This window comes from Mesoplodon mirus (assembly GCF_964341445.2).
Source record: "Mesoplodon mirus genome assembly, chromosome: 12".
NCBI classification, from domain to species: domain Eukaryota; kingdom Metazoa; phylum Chordata; class Mammalia; order Artiodactyla; family Ziphiidae; genus Mesoplodon; species Mesoplodon mirus.
Window position 1 is genome coordinate 40,760,637 of NC_138988.1, and position 19,469 is coordinate 40,780,105.

General features: G+C 42.2%; 1 protein-coding gene across 4 annotated transcripts in view; it reads right to left on the minus strand.

Annotated features, from left to right (window-relative positions):
• The window catches only part of KLHL18 (kelch like family member 18), a 54,745-nt gene that overhangs the window by 24,911 nt on the left and 10,365 nt on the right, over positions 1 to 19,469 (minus strand). The window contains exon 1 of one of the 4 annotated variants that reach the window (XM_082637977.1): positions 5,290 to 5,380. The exons of 2 other annotated variants lie outside the window; for them this stretch is intronic. The gene's annotated coding sequence lies outside the window, so the exon portion shown is untranslated. Of the gene's footprint in view, positions 1 to 5,289; positions 5,381 to 19,469 lie in introns of those variants that run through there. One more of the 4 variants, XM_082637978.1, reaches the window with a different exon arrangement.

Sequence of the window (19,469 nt, forward strand, 5' to 3'; positions counted from 1 at the left end):
AGGTCCCTCCCACAGTGTCTCAGGGTTGGTCTGTGTGACTGATGGAACGTAGCAGAAGTGATGATGGTATGTCACGTTAAGGCTAGGTCATAAAACACACTGCAAATTCCTCTAATTGTCTCTCCTGGGTCACATGCTCTCAGGGAAGCCAGATAACAACATATCCTGAGAGGCCCAGATGACTGCAGCCCAAGGTGACACCTGGACTGTAACCTCATGAGAGCTTCTCAAATCCTGCTTCTCAATTCCTGACCCACAGAAACTGTGAGATAATAAATATCTGTTATTTTAAGTCACTAAGTTTTGGGGTAATTTGTTATGTGGCAAAATATAACTATTATGTTACATATTTAATTCTTATGATGGAAGATTAGGATTTTGCTCTGACATGCTCTCTTCACATACTACTCCATACTACTTCACATACTATCTCCATTTTCCCATAGAATTATGCCAAATTTTGGTCAAATTAACATTAAGAATTGCATCATTAGATCTATGTGAATACTATTTGTAGACAAGCCAGGATGTATACTATGATTACATTTCTTCGTTGGTATAATTTCTGTTTTCCCTAAAGAGAATAATAAAGTGTAAAACTCCCTTTAATATGTTCCATCAGGTACCCTATCAGTTTGTTCTTGTGACATCCATACTGGAACTCTGTCTTTCTGGGAATTCCTTTCCCCTTGCCTATATTGGAACTCCTGTTTCCTGGATCCCATTTAGTCCTCTTCTTTATTATTCCCTTGTTCTTGTGAAAAGTGTCTTCTAGCAGAGCTTCCTAAGAAAGGGTGTACTATAAACTGTTTTTAACTCTCAGCACTTCTTTCACGATATGTGTGGGTTTGTTCTCACACCAACCAATTCTCCAACTTTCCAGATACCAATTGGTATCCTACAATTTAATTCAAATCTGACACTAACTACCTAGAGTTAGTGCAGACCCCACAGGTTAAGGACTCAGTCCCACCAGACTGCCCCTGCTTCAGATGCTAACTGGGCCACTCATACTTCTGACCCATCAGCTATAAGGTCAGGGTGTGGGCGGTGTCCCCAAAACCTCCTCTTCAGGTTTGATAATTTTCTAGAATGGGATTTTTCTGTAGGCATGACTGATTAACTCATTGGTGATTAACTCAATCTCCAGCCCCTCTCCCCTCCCCAGAGGCAGAGAGGTGGTGCTGAAAGTTCCAACCCTCTGATTTCATGGTTGGTTCTTCTGGCAACGAGCCCCCAAACTGAAGCTATCTAGGGGCCCACAAAGAGTTACCTCATTAGTGTAAACTTAGCTGACTTCTCCTCTTACCCCTATCACTCAGAAAATTCCAAGGGTTTTAGAAGCTCTTGTGTCAGGAACTGAGAACAAAGGGCATATATTACAACAAAAGATGCTCTTATTACCCTTACTACTCAGGAAGTTATAATGATTTTAGGAGCTCTGTGCCAGGAACCAGGGACAAAGACCAAAAACACATTTCTTATTATATCACAATATCAGAGGGCATATGCACAAAATGTCTGAAAATGTCTTTATTATCCTTAAACTTGAGTGACAGTTTAGCTGGCTATAAAATTCTAAGTTGAGAATATTTTTTTCTGTCAGAATATTTTGGTTTTTTGCTATGCCATGTGGCTTGTGGGATCTTAGTTCCCCAACCAGGAATCGAACCCACGCCCTCGGCAGTGAAAGCAAGGAGTCCTAACCACTGGACCGCCAGGGAATTCACCTGTGTCAGAATTTTTTTTTTTTTGCGGTATGAGGCCCTCTCACTGTTGTGGCCTCTCCTGTTGCAGAGCGCAGGCTCCGGACGCGCAGGCTCAGCGGCCATGGCTCACGGGCCCAGCCGCTCCGTGGCATGTGGGATCTTCCCCGACCAGGGCACGAACCCATGTCCCCTGCATCGGCAGGCGGACTCTCAACCACTGCGCCACCAGGGAAGCCCTAGTTGTGGCTTTTGAGCAAGCTAATGCCATTTTGAATACTAACATTATATGACTATTCTCTCTAGAGGCTTTGGGACTTTCTCTTTATCCTCAGAGATCTGCAATTTCACAGGGCTGTAACTTGGAGTTGGTTTTCTTTCATTCACTGTGCTGTATCAATCTATAGATATGATTTTAGTTCTGAAAACATCTTTTCATACCATTTCTTTGATAATTTCCCCCTCTCTATTGTTTATTTCTTCTCAAATTTCCATTAGTCAGGTGTTAGAACTCTTGGAATGATCCTCTGTAATTTATTTTATCTGTTCTCCCCAATTTTCCATCTCTTTCATTTGGTCTATCTTCTGGGAATCGTCTTTAACTTTACCTTTCAATATTTCTGTGTTGTATTTTTCATACTTGCTATCATATTTTTAATTCCTTTTTTGGGGGGGTGGCATGACATGTGGCATGCGGGATCCTAGTTCCTCAACCAGGGGTCGAACCCGTGCCCCCAACATTGGGAGCACAGAGTCCTACCACTGGACTGCCAAGGAAGTCATCATATTTTTAATTCTAAGAGGTCTTGTTTTCTGGAGGTTCTTTTTTTTTTTTTTTTTAAAGAATCTAGTTCATCTTTTATGCATGCAATATTTTCTCTAATCTCTCTCAAGATATTATAGTTAAAATCTTTCCTTCTTCTCCTCCCTGATTTTACTGTTTCCTGAGTTCTTTTCACCTCCATTTGATTTGGACTCTTTTTTTCCCCCCTAAGGAACCATTTAGAGTTTCAGAACAGTACTTTTTATTTTATTTTATTTTTTGGCCATGCGGCATGTGGGATCCCAGTTCTCCAAACAGGGATGGAACCCACACCCTCTGCATTGGAAGTGCAGAGTCTTAACCACTGGACCGCCAGGGAAGTCTCCTGGACTCTGTCTTTTATGTTCTTTAAATGTCTCATGACACTTGGCTATCTGCTCATACTTTTAGAAGCTGTTTGAAAGCTCTGTGTATGGAAGCTAAGCTTGCCAACTTGTGCGCTTCACATTAGGGTGATCAGGCAAGAAGAATCTGCCATTTTATTGAGGATCCCCAAAAGTAGATAGTATCGTTAAGACTTTTTCTCTGGGATTAAATTTATCAGAGAAGGATCTTTCAGTCTCTTGCATGAGAGCACCCGCCTGCAGATATTCTGAAAACTGTGAGAAAGGGGAATGGTCCTATTAATCACTATATAGAACTTTGTCTTAAAGCCCCTATTTTCAGTTTTGCGCCATATTCCGTCTCATCTTCTGTGCTTGGTGTGCCTCTGGTTCAATATCTAAGACTAAAATATCTGTCTCCTGAGAGAGTAGAGGAGGGGCTGTAGGCATCTAACTGCTTTTCACATAGACTTTCAACTAATCTTCCTGTTTTCAATATTTGGTTTCTCTGATTCTGGAGTTATTCCAGGGTTCTGCATTACAAATCCTCTTTGTTAGTTCCCCGCCACCCCTCCCTGCCAAAGCAGGCACCTTCAGTTCCTCTGGCCCACTAAGTTCATCACACTTGCTTCCTGGCTTTAACATTCTGTTGACCTCTCATTTGCTGATCTCTCTTTTCCCTCTTACTATCATTTTAATGGGATTACAGGAGGAAATGAGGGCAAAATGTGCATTCAGTTTGCTGTGTTACACTGCTATGCATTTATTTTCCATCTACAAAGTAAACAGAAGACAAAAGAACAAGCTGTATGTGCACGAACTAGGTGACCTGATTTCCCAAAAAAGCTCAGCTAAAGAGAAGACAGGCCTATCTTGGGATATGCTAGGCAGATTACATCTGAATTCTGTGTTCAGTTAAGGGGAACAACTAATTTGTCTTTATCTAGAAGAGGGAGACCAAGATGGAAAAGGGTCTGGAAGCTACATCTTACGAGGAATGGCTAAAGGACAGATAATTTAGGGATGACTATAGCTGTCCGCAAAGACTAGAAGGGCTATCACATGGATGAGGGCAGATCTGCAAGTTACAAGGAGGCACATTTTAGTTTATCACAAAGAATAACAGCTTATTACCTAAGAACGTTTAGGGAAGTCCTTCACTGATTCTAAAACTATTATATTAAGGGAACTTCCAGTTCTACAATCCTAGGATAATACACTATGGTGAAAAGCTTAAAAAAAACCCAAATACTCTCACTATACTCTTAGTTAAAAAAAAAAATGAGATGATCATTTATGAAGTTCCTTTTGCTAAGTACCCATTACACATATTTTCTCATTTTAGTCCTCACAGCAACCCTCTGCATTAAGTAGCTACTGTGAATTCCATTTTATAGATGAGGAAACCAAGATTTAGAATTAACTTGCCCCAGTTAAGTAGCTATTATGTGAAAGAAAATTATACTTGAGTTGTTTACTGGTGGAGTTTGAGAGGGACCCAGTAAATAACACACCCCTCCCAGCTCAAGTTCTCAGCCAACTGGGAAATTTTTAGAATTAAAAAATAAACTAACACACATAATAAAAGTATATAGAATTAAATACACACAGGTGAATGAAAGTAAAACTGGGCAAATCTGAATAAGAGTAGCTGATTGTGTCAATGTCAATATTCTGCTTGTAATGCTGTACTATGATTTTGCAAGATATTACCACTGAGGGAAACTGGGCAAAGGGTACACGGGAATCTCACTGTTAATATTTCTTAACTGCATGTGAATCTACAATTATCTCAAAATAAAAAGTTCCCTAAAAAAAAAAAGGGGACAAAGCAAATGGGAAATCCAAATGATAAATCTAATATTGTAAACTACAGCTTATACAGGAGGACAGTGTGTTCCCTATTTTAACATCTTGAATTACACAGGCCCATGCAAAGGCTACTTTCTCCACTGATCTTCAATTACACACTGTTACTGCAAATCTCCTCCCTTTTCCATCCCTAAGGTGGCAAAGAAATGTGAACTGCTGCTACAGAAGTTAGGAAAAAATAATCAATAAGCAACATATAATTGATTGGTCAGAAAAGTTAAGGCTATCTGGCATATATCTCTACCTTTAATCACATTTTGCTATACCTACCTTTAAATAAACAATATTATAAATATTAATAAAACAATATTTATTATAATCATAAAGTATTAGCAATGCAATTGAATCAGACAGTAAATTAAATGAATTTAATTAAATATTAGTGAATTAAATGGAATCAGATAGTAAAGTATTGGGAAGACCCAGGTTCAAAGTCCAAGATAGGAGGGAAGGAAAGAAATGAATCTATGGTGTCATGAAACACTCTGAACTGAAAGAGCTAAACTCATGAACACACATGTGGAAGTTACCCAGGTGGGATCAAGGTATTAGGTACACAACACACCTCTAGTGCCCGTGCTCACAGGACCACTTACTACGTGTGTATCAGCGCCAGCCACTTAACCACTGTGGGATGATTTGCAATGACCAGCATCTGTGGAGCAAATTAGGGGCAATCACAAGACTTCCTAGGTATATACAATTCTGCGAAATTTGCTTCTAAGGAAAAAAAAAATCAATTCAAACGGGAAAGCCCAAACCACTTCCACTAAAACTGCAGCAAAGACTGAGCATTCTTGCCACTTAGCTTCTACAAAGAGTGGACACAGAGCCTTTTCCTGAGCAGCAGTGGTGCACCAGACAGGTGGTGTAGCATCAACATTGGAGTTAGAAGGCCCTCACCAGTTATGTTACCTCAGACGCGTCGTCCCCTCCAAGTTTGGCTTCCCAACTAAAAAAGTGAGACCATTCCTATTCATCTGACTTCTCAAGTGTATTTGAGAAGATCTAATTTAAGAATGGTTGATATGAACATCATTTGACCAAATGACCAGGGTCACTCCAAATTCCTGAAGCTCCAATGGGAAAAAAGTATTGTCCTGTGCAGACCAAACTGATGTTGCTGTCAATCCTGGGTCTTGTTTGGAGGGATGGATCTGTGCTGATTTGTCCTAGCCTGGCCACCAATGGGAATAATTCAAGGGCACTTTTGCAAACAACAGAGGTGCTCCATAATGGTGAACAGATAAATAAATAAATACCTGGATGGATGGGCTTTGGAGCAGAGTGCTATTTAGCTTGTTCTGAGTGGGCCTCAGCATTGCAACTTTGGTCACGTTAAATTAAGTTATATACAATACATGTGAAAACACCCAGCTCAGCATCAGGCACGTAACAGAGATTTAAAAGGTTTTTGTTGCACCCAGCTGAGAGCAACGGCCATGAAAGACCAAGATATAAATAACTGAAATCCTCTCAAGTTCCGTCTGATTAATAGAACCCTGGTAGAGAGATTAAATCTCTGAGTTTTAGGGCCAGCTCTACTATAGATACAAGCAAGCTGCCTAATTTTACCATACCTCAGGTTTCCAGGTTGGAATATAGGATTATTACTTATATGCGCACAGCAAGGAATATACTAGTTTAAAAAAACTTCTTAAAAGCAGCACCAAAAATACTGGAAAAAATATCACAATCAACCACTCTATTAGGCATTATTAGAAAGTTCAGCATGTGGTCAAAGGTCAAAATACTTGCCAGTCTCTACCTGTGCCCATGCCAGAGGAGACAGAGAGCACAAGCCACATGATACATATAAACTGCACCGATTTCAAGGCCAGCTGTTCCTTTTCTGTATGACCCAGGCAAATCTCTTCCCTTTATCCCTGAGCCTCAGTTTCTTCATCTGTAAATAAAGGGCTTTAACTGGATCAGGGTTCTCAAAAGGTAGTAGCTGTGTTAATAACAGTAGCCTATCACGAATTCAGTAAAGCTTTCTTTTTAATCATGATGGAATCTACATGCATTTGAAAAATAACTGTACCTACACCTAAACGATATAATTTATCTGGCCCACAGATTGGTGCACATATAGATTTGAGGGCCCCCTGCAATAACTCTGCAGAATCCCTGTAGCACAGGAACCCCTGCACCAGAGGTTCTCAGAGGTCCCTTCTAGTTAGTAGTGTCTGAGACCTTGACTGAGCAAAAGGAACCAGAAATCCTGAGCACCTCATGTCTACCTAAGTTTTGACTTGGTTTAACACACACACACACACACACACACACACACACACACACACACACACCTCCACCTCCTCCTCCTCCTCCTCCTCCTCCTCCCCCCATTTTCTTCCTTGGAAAGCCTGGGAAATCTTCCATTCCTGACCCTGCCCTGGTGGTATCTTTGGATCAACAGGGATAGTGTAGCGTGACACCACAAATTCTGTTCCCTATCACAGGCAGGTGAGGCGCAAGATTCAACCAGTTGCTTATTCAAGCAGGAAAAAGCAGCAGGACAAAATCTGAGTTGGAAGTAATCTGAGACAGGTGTTCCCAAAGAAAGCAAAAGATACACCCAGAATTGATTTCTCTTTGATGGAAAACATTTTGATACTATTGCTCCTACCTTCAAGGAGCCCACAATGAACATAAATTAAACAATAAGTGAACAGTTAAGTGCCCTGCCTGTGCAGACAGAATACCCTAGGGATCAGTGGGGTTTAAGACTAAGCGTTTAGGCAGTCACAAGAGATGCTGAAAGTGCATAAATAGTAATCCATAATTTTACTAAGGCACACATTTGAATCATAAAGGCTATGAATCTTGTGTGTAAGAATGAGCCTGTAAGAATGAGTAGCGATGGGTTAATCTCTAAAATTCCTTTGGGCTAGAAAGTCAATAATTAAGAAAGACATTATATCATGGTAGATAAGAACATACTCTGGAACTAAATTACCTGCGTTCAAATCTAGGTTTTGCCATTTACTAGCAGTGTAACTCTGGACTAGTTACTTAGCTTCACTGTGCCTCAATTCACGAAATCTGCAAAAATGGGGTAAACAGTACCTCCTTCATTGGGTTATTGTGAAGATTAAATTAGCATTTAATGCATGGCATTTAAAACAGTGCGTAGCACATATTAAGTGCTAAATAAGTGCTTGTTAAATAAATAAAATGTCCTTAAATTGAGAACTTTATTTTTAAGACCTTTAGAGAAAGGGTCGGCATGGTTATGGGCCAAAATTTGGCCTTCCTGCCTCTTGGTTTTTTCTGTGACCCATGAGCTAAGCGTAGTTTTTTTTTTTTTTTTTTGCGGTACGTGGGCCTCTCACTGTTGTGGCCTCTCTCTTTGCGGAGCACAGGCTCCGGACGCACAGGCTCAGCGGCCATGGCTCACGGGCCCAGCCGCTCCGCAGCATGTGGGATCTTCCCAGACAGGGGCACAAACCCATGTCCCCTGCATCGGCAGGCAGACTTTCAACCACTGCGCCACCAGGGAAGCCCCTAAGTGTAGTTTTTACATTTTTAAATGGTTGAAAAAAAATCAACCCTAATATTTCATGACATGTGAAAATTGTATAAAATCCAAATTTCAGTGTCCATATATAAAGTTTAATTGGAACACAGACATGCCCATACAATGGCAAAACTGAGTAGGTGTGATAGTGACCAACGGCTTGCAAAGCCAAAAATATTTACTATCTGCTTCTTTATAGAAAAAGTTTGCTGACCACTGCTCTAGAGTCACAGGAAGAAATATTATGAACAGGGATGTGAACACATTCTCTAGAAAGAAGAAGATGCTGATCACTTATCTAAGACCCCCCCCATTCTCCACCCACGTCACACCTGATTTTCTGCTGGTATTCACAGACTCCCCTGCCAAACCAGTATGATCTGTCTGCACTTTGTGGAATCCAACACTGAGATAAAGTGTCTTATACAACGCTTGCTCCTCTTCAAAAGGAAGTGAGCTAAGGCATTCACTCTGGAGTCATGAATAGCCTGTAACCACCAAATGCCTTGTTATTTTTTTGTTTGTTTGTTTGTTTGTTTTTGCGGTACGCGGGCCTCTCACTGTTGTGGCCTCTCCCGCCGCGGAGCACGGGCTCCGGAGGCGCAGGCTCAGCTGCCATGGCTCACGGGCCTAACCGCTCTGCGGCACGTGGGATCTTCCCGGACCAGGGCACGAACCCGCGTCCTCTGCATCGGCAGGCGGACTCTCAACCACTGCGCCACCAGGGAAGCCCCAAATGCCTTGTTTTAAAAACTTCAGTTTCTTTTTTTGAAAAAAATTATTATTTATTTTCTTTATTTTTTTGGCTGCATCGGGTCTTAGTTGCAACATGAGGGATCTTGGTTGAGGCATGCAGGATCTTTTGTTGCGGCACGTGGTCTCTTCGTTGCAGCACGTGGGCTTCTCTCTAGTTGTGGCCTGCGGGTTTTCTCTCTCTCGTTGCGGCGTGAGAGCTCAGTTGTGGTGCACAGGGCATGTGGGATCTTAGTTCCCCGACCAGGGACCGAAGCCGAGGTCCCCGGCATTGGAAGGCGGATTCTTTACCACTGGACCACCAGGGAAGTCCCTAAAACTTCAGTTTCTTAATCATAGTTATACAATTATTCTTTCTCCAACCCCCCACCCCCATGGAGTTTCAACGCTAATTAGCCTCAGCAAATAATGCAGCCTTGTCCATCAGATACATAGGAGATGGACTGCGTGGAGATGCCTTGAAGCATCTGCCTTCCAATCTCAGGTATCAACCTATCCTCCACGTTATTCAGCGACCACCCAGCACAAAGCCAGCTCAGCCCACCTCTCCACGGCAACCAAAATCTTACACGTGAGACAAGTAAGGCTACTCCATGTTAGAGATGGGAAGCTTCAGTCTCAAGAATTGCACTTTTCTGGGCTTCCCTGGTGGCGCAGTGGTTGAGAGTCTGCCTGCCGATGCAGGGGACACGGGTTCGTGTCCTGGTCCGGGAAGATCCCACATAGGCCCATGAGCCATGGCCACTGAGCCTGCGCGTCCAGAGCCTGTGCTCCGCAACGGGAGAGGCCATAGCAGTGAGAGGCCCGCGTAACGCAAAAAAAAAAAAAAAGAATTGTACTTTTCTGTTCTTACCTACTCCAGTGGACTTCAAACTCTTTGAGGTAATAAGGGTCTTGTACATCCCCTAAACAATTCAGTAAATATTTATTGAAATTAAAATACCAACTCTATCCTTAATAGCTGCCCAGAAAATCAACAATTCCCTGTGAAAATAAATTAACCCTGTAGACAAAAAGGCAGTTTCACTAAAAGTTATAGTCAAAATGGACTGCAGGTTCTTTCAGTTAAGTTTACAAAAGGATATGGAAGACAGAGAAGGAGGCACTGTGATTTTTCTACTCATTTCCTTCAAAATCTTCTTACATAGATAAGTAGGTACAGTAAATCTTCAAATAACCACAACACTTGAGGGCTAGTACAACAATCTATTATTATTATTTACTATCAACTAGATATCATATGATCTCTATATAGCTATGTAGTATAAATTTAGCTATTAATTATGTATTAATACTGCTATAATAATATATTAACCATGAATGATCTATAATAGTACGATGATGATGATCTATTAACAGTTTTAGGTTACTTGAAGGTTAACAGAAACACTTGTAGCTTCAATACTTGCCACTAAAAACCTTCCAAACAAACATGACTAGCTATGGACTCTACCTCATGTCAGCTGTATTCAGTGTGCCTTACCTTCTTCTGGGAATGTCTTCTATCTTCATTCCCACCACACTATACAAAATATGACCTAAGCCCTACCAATTAGACCCTTCCTCAGGATTTTTCAAATAAGGAAGAAGGAAGAGGGACAATCCCTCCAGGTACCAAGGAGCTATCGGGTGCTCCATCCCCTTCCGTGTGTGATGAAGCAGTCTGCAGTGGGAGAAGGATGCTGACCACAGAAGGGACGAGTCTTAGCAGCATTTCAGTCCCCCAGGCCCATCATCAACCCTATCTTTTCTCCTGTTTGATTACATGAGCCAATAAATGATTGGTCTAGACTACTGAGGCTAGTTCTGCCATTAAGAGCCAGAGCTCTGAGCACTGTGGTCTGGAGAAAGCCCTGGGGAAATGCAGGAAAGGGGGACCTTCCTTCCTGATCTTAATAGATGGGCTCTAACTAAAAGTGGTTTCGGCTCTGACTGCACCCTGGTGGTGCCTCAAGGCCCCCACTCTGCTCAACAGTTAGGTCTTAAAGGATCCCATGTGTGAAAACACCAGGGTGACAGCATCCGCTACAGGCATCACAGGCATAAAGTAAACACAGTGTTTTACTGACTGGGAACACTGCGGGGGATGCAGAAATGGGCAACAGGTACCTGTTGCATGGATGACTCATTTTTCGAATTCCTAGCAGTTTATCTTCTGAGAAAAATATCGTAATGTTGGATAGGGATAGCCAAACCCAGCATCTGAATCCCCATCTTAACTGGGGTATGTGGCCTGCCTGAGGTCAGATGGACAGGAGCTAGGGCTACTTAGTGTCCTCCTCTGTAAGTGTGAACAGTAGACTGAAGAAATGTTACTCCTAGCTCACACTCCCCCTCCCCTTCCCCCTCCAAAATGAGACCCTGATCATTTTAATAGCCCTATAGCTAATAAAGAAATCGATTTTGTAATTTTAAAACCCCTGAAAAGAAGGTCTCCAGGCTCAGGTGGTTTCACTAGAGAATTCCACCAAACATTTAAAAAAGAACTAATACCAATTCTAAATGATCTCTTCCAGAAAGTAGAAGAGGAGGGGACAACTCAAATTTATTTTATGAAGCCAGTATTAGCCTAATACCCAAACTAGACAAAGATCGTACAAAAAAAAGAGAAAACTACAGACCAATATCCCTCATGAATATAGATGCAGAAACCCTTAACAAAATATTAGCAAGTAGAATTCAGCAATATATGAAAAGAACTATATACTGTGACCAAGTACAGTTTATTTCAGGGATCCAAGGCAGGTTCAATATTCAAAACTCAATCAATATAACCCACCATACTAACAAGTTAAAAGAAAAAGAAGTCACATGATCCTCTCAATCAACGTAGAAAAAGCATATTACAAAATTCAACACCTATTCATGATAAACACTAGGAGTAGACGGTAATTTCCTCAACTTGATAAAGAATGTCTACAAAAAAACTTTAGCTAACTTCATACTTACTGGTAAAAGACTGAATGCTCTCCCCTAAAATGAAGAAAAAGGCAAGGATGTCTACTCCTACCACTGCTATTTAACACAGTTCTGGAAGTTCCAGCCAGTGCAGTAAGGTAACAAAATGAAATAAAAGGAATACACATTAGAAAATAAGAAATAATACTATCCCTATTTGCTAATGACACGACAGTTTATGTCCAAAATCCAAAGCAATCTACCAACTCCCACCCCACACAGAAACACCAAACCCCACACAGAACTAACCTAGAACTAATGAGTGAGTTCAGCAAGGTCACAGTACATAAGGCTACAGGACACAATACTGACATAGAAAATCAACTGTATTTCCACATACTATCCATTAACGTGTGTAAACCAGAATTTGAAATATAATTATATAATTGTTCAAAAAAGTAAATACTTCAGTGTAAATCCAACAAGCTGATTTAGAGGACTTAGATGCTACAAATGCTGATGAAAGACATCAAAGATCTAAATAAATGGAGAGACATACTGTGTCCAAGGATGACAAGACTCAATGCAATAAAGACATCAATTCTCCCCAAACTGGTGTACAGATTTAATGCAATTCCTATCAAAATTCCAGCAAGATTATTTTTATAGATATAAAGATTATTCTCAAATTTATATGGAAAGGCAAAGGAACAAAAACAGCTAAAACAATTTTTAACAAAAATTAAGTGCAAATGGCCAATAAGCACATGAAAAGATGTTTAACATCATTAATCATCTGGGAAATATAAATCAAAACCACAATGAGACACCACTTCACACCACACTCACGAGGATAGCTATTATCAAAGGAAAAAAAAACCAAACAGAAAATAACAAGTGTTGGTGAAGATGTGGCGATACTGGAACCCTTGTGCACTGCTGGTGAGATGCAAAATGGTGTAGCCACTGTGGAAAGCAGTTTGGTGGTTTCTCAAAAAGTTAAACACAGAACAATATGACATAGCAATTCCACTCCTAGGTATGTATCCAAAAGAACTGAAAGCAGAGTCTCAAAGAGGTATTTGTACACCCACGTTCATAGCATCATTATTCACAGTAGCCAAAAGATGGAAACAACCCAAGTGCCCATCAATAGATGAACGGATAAACAAAACATGGTATATACATACAACAGATTATCACTGAGCACTAAAAAGAATGAAATCAAGAAAGAAGCCACAGATTGGAAGAAAATATTTGTAAAACACATGTCTGATAAAGGACTGTTATTCAAAATATGCAAAAAATTCTTAAAATCCAACAATAAGAAAACAGCTGAATTTAAAAATGGGCAAAAGACTAACAGAAATCTCACCAAAGAAGATACACAGATGACAACTAAGCATATTAAAGAAGCATATTAAGATACTCCACACCACGTCAACAGGGAAACACAAATTAAAACAATGAGGTAAAAATACACATCTACTAGAATGGCCAAAATCCAGAGCACTGACAACACCAAATGCTGGCAAGGATGTGGAGCAAAAGAAACTCTCATTCATCGCTGGTGGGAATGTAAAATGGTAAAGCCACTTTGGAAGACAGTTTGGCACCTTCTGACAAAACTCAACATATTCTTATCATATAATCCAGCAATCACACTCCCTGGGATTTTCCCAAAGGAGTTAAAAACGTATGTCCACATAAAAATCTGCACATAAATGTTTATAGCAACTTTATTCATAACTGCTAAAACCTGGAATCAACCAAGATGTCCTTCAGTAGGTGAGTGGATAAATAAACTGTGGTACATCAGGTCAATGAAATATTTTTCAGCATTAAAAAGAAATGAGCTAGGACTTCCCTGGTGGCTCAGTGGTTGAGAATCCGCCTGCCAATGCAGGAGACACGGGTTCGAGCCCTGGTCCAGGAAGATCCCACATGCCGCGGAGCAACTAAGCCCATGCACCACAACTACTGAGCCTGCGCTCTAGAGCCCGCGAGCCACAACTACTGAGCCCACGTGCCACAACTACTGAAGCCCGCATGCCTAGAGCCCGTGCTCTGCAACAAAAGAAGCCACTGCAATTAGAAGCCCACGCGCCACAATGAAGAGTAGCCCCTGCTCGCCGCAACTAGAGAAAGCCTGCGCACAGCAACAAAGACCCAATGCAGCCAAAAATAAATAAATTAATTAATTAAAAAAAAAGAAATGAACTATAGCCATGAAAAGACAGGGAGGAACCTTAAATGCATATTTAAGTGAAAGTAGCCAATCTTAAAAAGTTACATACTGTATGATTCCAACTACATGACATTCTGGAAAAGGCACAACTATGGCGATAGTACAAGGATCACTGGTTGCCAGGGGTTAGGGAGGGATTAATAGGTGGAGCACAGATGACATTTAGGGCAGAGTTTTAGGGCACAGAATATGGGGTTTTTTTTTGCTGTACACGGGTCTCTCACTGTTGTGGCCTCTCCCGTTGCAGAGCACAGGCTCCGGATGCACAGGCTCAACAGCCACGGCTCATGGGCCCAGCCGCTCCGCAGCATGTGGGATCTTCCCAGACTGGGGCACGAACCCGTGTCCCCTGCATCGGCAGGCGGACTCTCAACCACTGTGCCACCAGGGGAGCCCACAGAATATGGTTTTTAATAAACATATGACACACATTTATCACAAAAGTGCTCCCTAATGTAAATTATGGACTTTGAGTGATAATGATGTCTCGATATAGGTTTATCTATTATAACAAATGTACCACTCCGGTGCAGGATACTGATAGTGGGGGAGGCTGTGTGTGCAGTGCGAATAGGGAGTGTATGGGAAACCTCTGTGCTCTGTTCATTTTTGCTGTGAACCTAAAGCTGCTCTAACAAAACAAAAGACTATTTTTTTAAAAAGGAATGATATTCTAATACATACTACAACATAGATGAACCCTGAAAACATTATACTAAGCCAAATAAACCAGGGACAAAAGGACAATATTTTATGATTCCAGTTATATGAAGGGTCTAGAATAGGGAAAATCATAGGGACAAAAAATAAAACAAAGGCTACCAGGGGCTGGGATAAGGGGCATTGAGGCATTATTGCTTAATGTTTATAGAGTTCTGCTTTGGGTGATGAGAAAGTTTTTATAAATAGATAGCAGTGATGGCTATACAACATTGTAAATACATTTAATGAAACTGAATTGTACAATTAAAAACAGTTACAATGGGGGAAAAAGGTAAAATAAAATAGTACAGTGGGAGGAGTAACTACCCATTTCACGATTTATTACACAGACGGCTAGAATAAGCAAAACTGTGCTGTACTGGTGCAGGAATAGGGACACTGACCAATGAAACAGAACAGAGAACCCAGAAGTAGCCCCACACAGGTACAGCCAACTGGTTTTCGACAAAGGTACACAAGCATTTGTGTACCTTGAATGGAGGAAAGACATCTCTTCAGCAAATAGGACTGGAGCAATTGGACGTCTTTAGGCAAAAAAAGGAACTTTGACATAAACCTCAGTTTATACAAAAAATAACTGAAATCTGCCAGCAAGTGGGAAATAAAGGCAGGGTTTCTATGTTGCAACCTGGAAGAACTGTTTCTTCTTTGGGAAACCTCAGTTTTTGCTCTTAAGACCTTAGACTGATTGGATGAGGCCCATTACATTACAGAAGGTCATTTGCTTTACTCTAAGTCTACTATTTATTTATTTATTTATTTATTTTTCTTTTCGGTATGCGGGCCTCTCACTGTTGTGGCTTCTCCCGTTGCGGAGCACAGGCTCCGGACGCGCAGGCTCAGCGGCCATGGCTCACGGGCCCAGCTGCTCCGCGGCATGTGGGATCTTCCCGGACCAGGGCACGAACCTGTGTCGCCTGCATCGGCAGGCGGACTCTCAACCACTGTACCACCAGGGAAGCCCCTCTAAGTCTACTATTGAAATGTTAATCACATCTAAAAAATATGTTCACAGCAACATCTAGACTGGTGTCTGATCAAACAACTGGGCACCAAAGCCTAGTCAAGCTGACACACACAATGAACCATTGCACTCACATATGCTGGTAGGAATGTAAAATGGTACAGCTACTCTGGAAAGCAGTTTGGTGATTTCTTCTAAAACTGAGAATGAATTTACCATGTGGCACAGCAGTTGTAGTCTTGGGCATTTATCCCAGAGAAATGAATACCTACATTCATACAAAATCCTGTAAATGAATGTTCACAGCACCTTTATTCGTAATACGCCCAAACTGGAAAGAACCTAAATGCTCTTCAGTGGGTGAGTGGTTAAACAAAACGTGGTGCATCCATACCATGGACTACCACTCAGAACTATAAAGGAAAAAACTATCGATACAACAACTTGGATGGCCCTCAAATGCATTATGCTGAGTGAAAAAAGCCAATCTCAAAGGTCAAATACAACACTCTTGAAATGAGATATGGAGAACAAGTTAGTGGTTGCTAGCGATTAGAGATGGTGGGTGGGAGGGAGATGGGCCTGATGATAAAGGGGTAGCACAAGGGAGATAGATCTTTGTGGTCACGGAATAGCTCTACATCGTGGAAGTGGAGGTCACTGGTAACCTTGACAAGAGCAAATGGTGGCTGCCTGACAATATGAACTTACCTATCCTACTAAAACACGAGTCCCACCAAGGGAGCAATCTTTCATGTTTCCTGGAATAGTCTAGCAATTAACACTCAGTATATGTTGAATGAATGAAGTTTCTGAATGAATCAACTTGATTTAAAATTGAGTCTGGTCGTGTCAGTCTCCATTTTGTTGAGCTCCCTACTGCCTGAGTCAGATCCAAATTCTAAACTGGCACCAATCTACCCTAACCAGTTTTATTCTCCACCAGGCCTCTCTTCCAAGCCTCTGCCAATTCCCTTACATCGCTCTATTCCCTCTGCTTGGATCCTTATCCCTTACTTTTCTGCCTGGTGAATTATTATTCCTCATCCTTGAAGATCCAGCTCAAATGTTCCCTCCTGAGGGGCTAACCTGACTTCCAGGCAGTCAGCTCTCCCCTTCCTGTAGCACTTGGTACAAGCCTCTAGCACACAAGATACCACACTATGTTGTCCCTAATGAATGTCTCTGCATCAAGGCTGAATATTCTTCCCATGGAAAGGATTGTATCCTAGCACTTAGTGCCTCATTCTCGAGTCTTCTTAATGAATCCTAAAACGATTTCATCTAAAAGGTAGCTCTCAGTCCTTCATCTGAGATAAAGATAACAAAACTTCTATGAGTTTCACCTCTGCTTTTTAATCCTGGTCTTCTGGCTCAGGGCTGGTGGAACTGGTGGGAGGAAGGCACTGGCCCTTAACTACAGAAAGCATCAGGAGTGTTACTCTCTAACCTTATCTGAAAATTTATTAGTTGAAGTAAAAGCCTCAAGAAAAAGATGATAAGGCTTGGGGCCAACTGGCAGAGGGCTTGCCTTCCAAGCTAACAGTGTATTCTCAACCCTGGAAGAAATAAGCCACTCCACAGTTGTCTAGTTCAGGTGCATGTCTAACAAGGTGGCATGTAATGAAATGGGGTGGCAGGGGTGTCACTTCATCTTGAATGCTGGATAGCTTGCCTGCCAGCCCAGAACATGGTCAGAGGGATGCTCATCCATCCTACTCTACGCAGAAATGTTTAGTCCTCACAAACCCATGGGGCCGGGAAACAGATGACAAGTACAATGAAACATATGGAATTGGTTTGGTCTGGGGTTTTGATGGCATTTAAAGCACACTGCGTGAAACCCTCTGTGATGGAGCTTGGGTGTCTCTGCTTTAGGGGGCCCCACGGGGTAAGTGATTCAGGAAGGGGGTGAGAGAGGAAGTGGCTGACCAGCTAGCACTAAAAAAAGACCTGGGGCTATGGTCCCACGGGAAGAGCCAGTGAAGAGCTGGCTAAACACTCAGGCCTGTCCCCACCTCTTCCAAACCCTTCCCTGGCTCACCCATGTCCAGCAAGGTAGAATGGGAGGTAAGTAGGAGACAGGAGGGAGGAGTCATCAGAAACCACTCAACATCTAACTGTACCAACCGCATGTGATTTGCAAATGTTTCTTACCAGTTCAGACTCCTGACCATGAGAATTCAAGGAGTTCAGTCTGCATTCAACCCACCTCCCCAAACACACCTTCCACCTTGCTCCTCCATGTCTTACCTGTTCAAGAAACATCCTGCATACGCACTTTCATGCCTGGGCCCTTGAACAGGCTCTCCCCAGCATGGAATGCCTCTTCCTACCATATCTGTCTGTCAAAGTCCTATTCATCTTGCAAGGTACCAATCAGACACCATCCTCTCCATGAAACCATCACAAACCCTCTAAACTGGAAATAACTGCCGTCTCTCTGGTGTTCCCTCAGGCCTCTGGTGATACCGGGGCAGTTACAGAATTAATCACACTCTGCCTTGTCTCATAGTTAACTGATGGGTAGCTCTCTCTCTCACCAATCTTTAAATGCCAAAGATAGGGGCTGACTCCTACTCATAGCAGGGTGCCTCACGTACCTAGCAAAGCACCATGCACAGCTAAATGCACTTCAACAATATGTTGACTGAAGGAGCATCTCGAACATAATGGCAGGGGCCCTTGAGGGTAATTCAGCAAACACTTTTCAACACTTGAAACACGCCAAGTACTGTGTTAACTAATGGATGCTTCACGTGCTTCCAAAGCTCAACATCTAGAGGTGGAGAAAGACTCTCTTAACACACCTACATTCTGCTCAGTATGCTAAGGGGGGTAGGTGCAAAGTGTTAAGGCAATGTTTCTCCAACTTTCAGGTGCACAGGACGTAAGAATCACCAGATTCTAGCTTAGTAGGTCCGACATCCTGCATTTCTCACAGGCTCTCAGGCAATGCTGATGCAATGACAATACTCTGAGTAACAAGGGGTTAAAGTGGGAGAGGGAGAGATTAACTGCACCTGGAGGAATGAGCAAACTTCAGAGAGATGGGATTTCACACAACTCCCCACTGTGATACGGCAAAAGAAAGAAGATGGCACAGGTCTCTGCCCAACAGAAACACAGGTTGGCAGGGAGTCAGGCAAGCAAACTTTCGACCACAAGACAATGCTGAACAGACACAAATGCAAAGTGCTTTAGGAGAAGAGAGGAAGGAGTGTTTGGCCGCTTCTCTCCCCTTAAGAAGAGAAAACTACAAAAGGAGCTTTAAAGCGTGGGTAGGACTCTGCTGGCCAAGGTGAGTGGGTACTCCAAGCCAAAGGAATACTAGAGCAGAGCCCCAGAAGTTGGAGAGCTTAGGTCCTTAGAGACAGCCAGCAGGCGGAGACTGTGTGCAACTAGGGGAGAAAGGCAGAGAGGGGCCAAGTCTGAAGGAACTGGACTATCAAGAACACAGATGGAGGGCTTCCCTGGTGGTGCAGTGGTTAAGAATCCGCCTGCCAATTCAGGGGACATGGGTTCGAGCCCTGGTCTGGGAAGATCCCACATGCTGCGGAGCAACTAAGCCTGTGCGCCACAACTACTGATCCTGCACTCTAGAGCCCACGAGCCACAACTACTGAAGCCTGCGCACCT